The sequence below is a fragment of the Neltuma alba genome, unplaced genomic scaffold (assembly GCF_004799145.2).
Source record: "Neltuma alba isolate B1F8T4 unplaced genomic scaffold, ASM479914v2 tig00006013_pilon, whole genome shotgun sequence".
NCBI lineage: Eukaryota > Viridiplantae > Streptophyta > Magnoliopsida > Fabales > Fabaceae > Neltuma > Neltuma alba.
Window position 1 is genome coordinate 473 of NW_021634317.1, and position 5,645 is coordinate 6,117.

At 35.2% G+C, this 5,645-nt stretch overlaps 1 pseudogene; it reads right to left on the reverse strand.

Moving 5' to 3' along the window:
* Positions 1 to 224: 224 nt before the first annotated feature.
* On the reverse strand, positions 225 to 3,786 carry LOC114749309 (protein NRT1/ PTR FAMILY 2.13-like; annotated as a pseudogene).
* Between the last annotated feature and the right edge of the window lie 1,859 nt (positions 3,787 to 5,645).

Consider the following 5,645-nt stretch of genomic DNA (forward strand, 5'->3'; position numbering starts at 1 on the left):
AAGCATGCTGTTTATAATGGCTGAGCTTCTTGTATCGGACCGTGTGGATAGTTTTAATATTCCTCTAATTTTAAATATAAAACCTCTTTCACAGTATAAATTATACTATAAAACGGGTTTTATATTTAGAATTGGAGGAGTATTATTTTTTGTCTTCTTAAATGTTTTTAAATAGTAAAAAGTAGTTAATTCCTCGCAAAGTCACGAAGTGACGAAGGAATGTTTACATAATTATATAATTCTTCACATTTCTATTTTGTAATTTGCGCATGACCCACAAAATTGAATTACTCTGACAGCATAGCTGACTGCAATCACTTTAAATTTATTTAATATAGTATTTTATCATACATGCATAATCTTGATACCATTAACAGCGATCCAGATTTTCACTAGCCTTTGTGCGAAGCTAGCTCAACATCGGGAGGAAAATCTACATCAGTTGGCTTGTAACGATATTGCCGAGCAACCAGGAGAAAATAAACCATGTTCAGAGCCGCAATCACAGCAATAAGGTAGTAGAAATAGTCCAATCTACCATCATTGATGTCATTCGTGAGCCAATCTGGATGCGTATGTGTTCTTGTGGTGCGATGAACTGCGGTCACTAGAATCGTGCTCACATAGTTAGCTCCAGCAAACGAGCAAGAGAACAAGGAATTAGCAATGCTCCTCATGTGCTCGGGAAATTGTCTGTTAAAGAACTCTATTTGTCCGATTATATTGAACGCTTCACACATACCCATCAGAATCAGTTGTGGTGCTAGCCAGATCACCGACATGGGGGCGATTCCTAGTGGATTTGGATTGGAATTGGCTGAGTCCCTTCTCACTTTCTCGACCATACCGGCGACGATCATGGAGAGGATAGAGAAGACCATGCCGATTCCGATTCTTTGAAGCAGAGTTATGCCCCCTTCGTGTTTGGTGATTTTCCTAAGTGAAGGTACGACGAACCTGTCGTAGAAAGGGACCCAGAGGCCTATGGTGAGGAATGAGATGACCCCAACTGAACCTGCTGGGATTTGGAACTTAGGTCCGAGGTGTCTGTTCATTTTTAAGGCTTGTGATACGTGAATGTTCCTTGTTGTGCCATTGAAGTCAAGCTGAGGATCCCAGCAGCCCAGATTGGGAAAGTCCTCGCTAGGCATTTCACTTCTTCTACTTGCTGTATGCTGGTAAGCCTCCACTGGTTCACTCTGGTCCCATCTGGGTTCAGCTCACCCTCCATGATCAGACAGGCTTTGTTTAAGCTCCTATCCAACAAAACAATAAATAAATAAAGAACCCCAGTGATGTCATTACAACATAATGATTTAAGAGCTGTCTAGCTTCCTATTCACCAGTCCTTTTCTTCGAGAAAATAACTAAAGGTATAAGAATATATGTTATTTTAGTCTCCTAGCTAAGTTCTCTCTAATAATTTAATGTTCTTGGTCGCTTACTCTAATTATTGTTCAGTAAAGTAAGGCCTACGTAATCAGATTTCTTGCTGATCTGTTTGACACCCAGTTCTAATAGAATAAGAAATTGTCCATGATAGAGATGTTTAACCTGAATTGATCAGTCAAAGGGAGTTTTGACAAAAAGCTAGAACCTTCCTGTAAAGGCGGATCATAGAAAACCCCATCGACTTTCTCATCACTTGGAAGCTCCACATGTCGCTTTTTGTAAGCAGCAACTAGGACCTCCGCAATGCCAGAGAAAATACTCCCTTCTGGTTTAACATGCACATAGATCCTCCTCCCAACGAGGAACATGATGATTGAGAGGAACATACACACAGTTGGTATCCCAAACCCTATCTTCCAGCTAACAGAGTCTTGAATATAGACCACCACCGTCTGGGTTATGAGCAAAACCACAGTGAATGTAGTGTAGTACCAATTGAAGAAGCTATTGATCCCTTTCTTGCCTGCACTAGTAGTGGGGTCAAATTGATCGACACCAAAAGGGATACTGCAAGGTCTTATTCCAGCAGAGCCTATGGTTAAGAAACAGAGTCCCAGGATCAGAACACCAAGATGAGTACTGTTAGCTTTCACACACTGGTTCTGCGCTAGTTGCTCAGGAGTGCAAGATGGAGGATGCAGGTTGGGTAACCAAGCTGTTAGAGTCACTGTAATCATCCCCTGTTTAGCAAATTTTTCAATTAGAGGGGGAAAATTTGATGAAGAAAAAAAAATGGAAGAAAAATCCAAAGGAGAAAGTGGTTGCGATTTTTGAAAGTGACGTGACGGTAGCTTGAACACGTGAAATTGAAATTCATGTCATAGATTTCTGGAGAATTTGTCATCATATTGGGTACAATTCAAATATCTTCTTATAATATTGAAACTTGCAATTTTTCCATTTTTTCACCCTTACAATTATGACTTTATTTCTTTCTTAAAAATTTTGAATTTGAATTGGGGTTACTTATTTTATAACCTTCTTTTCTCACAGTCTACAACAAAGTGTGCTGTTAAATGGTCTTTTTTAAAAAAAGAGAAAAAAAACACCGTTTACTTGGTCAATAATGTTATCTGAAAACATCATGTTCACAGATGCAAAGGGCACTTCCCTTGGCACTGTAATTTTCTCAAGCTTGCCACAGCGGAGAGAACAGTGCAAACACTATTTTATTGCAAATTGACTAAAAAGTAAAAATTTCCTTTGCACAGAAGATTATCATTAAGGTGAGAACCCGAACTGCACCCTTCACAAGATAACAAACAATGAACAAAGTTAAATGGGCTTCTCAGACCGGTTGTACAGAGGCAACATCTTTTAGAGAGGGGATTACCGACATCCTTTTCTCCTTAAATTATATAATTTCTATGTTTTATTATAGCTATAATTTTTTAATTTTAAATATATACACACACACATATATAGTAATTTTTATAAAAATTTTCCTTGAAAAAATCAAATTCAAAATCATCTGGCCTTAAATATTATAAGAAAATTTTAATTTGAAATGTAAATTGATTGTTATATGAAAAAAAAATTTTAAAATTGATGGGAAGTTCAGACAAATTAAAAAATCACATCTTTTTACCTGTACACACACACACCACATTTGTGTGTGGCATATGGTGAGTGAGTGTGTGTGTGTGTGAGAGAGAGAGAGAGAGAGAGAGAGAGACTGTACCAGAAGGGAAGCAACGGAAGCATAGGCAATAGTCTTGAAGCGACCAGCATAGGCGTCGGAGATGAAGGCACCGAGGAGAGGAGCAAAGTTGGTAAGACCAAACCAAAGGTTCATAATGTTGGAAGCAAAGACTTGATCCATATGAAGCTCTCTCGTCAAGTACACCATAAAGTTCGCAAACAACCCAAACACTGCCAACCTCTCAAACGTCTCGTTCCCTGCACTTACCCAAAAATATAAAGAACCATACATGCATGTTATGATCTGTGAAATGAAAACACTACTTTTCTTCTTCATTATAACACGCACGTATCTGTAAAGGAACTTAATTAAAGACTTCAATAATTAATCACGGACCTAGAATGAAAGGCATGGCCCTCCATCCTCCAGGCTGCTTCTTCTTCTGATGGCCACCTTCCTGCTTGTCTGAAGAACTTGAACTGCAAATGCAATTTCTGCAGCACAGAAGCCACCATGATGAAGAAGAAGAAGAGCTCTTGGTTTCTTTGTCATCTGCTGATGAGCCTGACATTTTGCTCTCTACTTACGTGCTGATCTCTTTGCTCCTCTTTCCAGCTAATGATCTCTCCCTCTCTACATATATATAGATATGGAAGATTTGGGAGCACCCACTTCTCCAGGCTTTTGGGTTGGAGCTCGGCGATAGGATGAGTCGCGACGCTGATTTATAGGTACACAGGCATAGAGACAACAGGCTTTAAAATCCCTTTTCAGTCCTCTACTTTTAGGTAAAATTATTTATTTATCTATGATGGTTTGTCATTCATATAATTATTAATATTATTCCGTTTGGTTAAACAACAAGGTATTTTTAAAGCATAAATTGAGACATGTAATGTTTTTATTCTTTTTTATCTTCAATTAAAAGTCATGTATTTTTTATTCACGTAATTAATTATATTGCTATTCTTCATTTTATTCTATCTACATGACAAGTACTATATACACACAGAAAAATGTTATGAGGTCTCAATTACAAAAACAATTACAAAAAAAAAAATTCAATGACAAATGAAAAGTTATTATGTCTTACAATAAAACTCTTCATTAAAGAAAAAAGATACTTTCTCTGGTCTAAACGTAGACGCTAAATAACTAATTTATAAAAATTAAGGATATTAGTTAATTTTATTATTTGAGAAAAATATGTGGGTTTCTCTAAAAAAACTTCCTTTAATCATTTGCAGTGAAATTTAATTAATAGGAATAATTTAAGAAAAATAATAACTTTGACATACAAAATGAATTATGATATTCCTCCTGTCTTTGATATAAGACCTAATTATTGAGTTGGTTTTAGTCCTAAATATAAGACCCATTTCTTATATTTATCAATTTTTTCTAAATTACCCATATGTATACTCTCTCAACTATAATCAAGTAGAAGAAGGAGATGGGGTGTTAAGAAAGATGATTATGATGTTTTAAGAAAAACGCATCACATTTCTTATAATTAACCAATTTATCTAACTTCCTTAATCTAAAATCAAACTAGTTAAATATATCTTATATTAAAGATCAAAAGAGTATGTTCGTGAGCAAATCAAATGGGTCAAAGACGACTTATTAGGAGGATGAGATTTGAGAGATGCATGTGTGGAGGAGAGGGTGGGATGAGAAAATACATTGATATACAGAGCAGTGGTTGCGTGCTGTGCTTCCGATGTTCAGTGGAACGGTGGTCACTCTTCATGTATACGTCATGAATCATTCACATATCATTGCTTCGTTGCAAAACTATGATATCCTACCTCTGTTGTTAATATAAGATCATATTTAATTTTTATTTTGATCTTAAATATAAGATCTCAATCTATTTTGTTTCTCATATTTATATTTTTTTTAAAATAACTTTTCTAATAATAATAGTTCTAGTCAATACACTTGATTAGTAAGGATATTTTAAGAAAAACAACATCTATTTAAGACAAATAACTAACTCAACTTATTTTCTTAATCTCTTCAAATTAGTCAACTGGTTTTTATAATTAGAACCAGAGGTATTGCATATCCATCCATATGTAGCCTCCCTCTATCCTCTCTCTCAATATATTCATCTTCATTATACATTATTGTTCATGTGCAAAAAAAATATTACTATTTTCAATCTTTAATATAAAAGCCAGATTACTACTGGCCTGATTGATTTAATGACTCGTTACAACTGTGTGTTGATCTATCTGAATTATTCTCTTTAATCATGTCCATTGAAACACCTATTGGTAAGAATCTCTTACAATTTTTTTTAAAAAAAAAGAGAGACAAAATGGACTGAAATATTATATTTAGGACCGAATCTAATTTTCTAATTAGCTCTTATATTTAATATTAGAGGTAGTATTTTTAATAGCTGGATTGAACCAATATATTACGTGTAGAAATAAGTAACAAGAGGAAAGTATGGAGATGAGTTTCTAATTCCGAAGCTAATAATAATTGAACTTCGAAGATCGATGGAGTAGAAGGAGTTACGTTTCAATGTTTATTATAA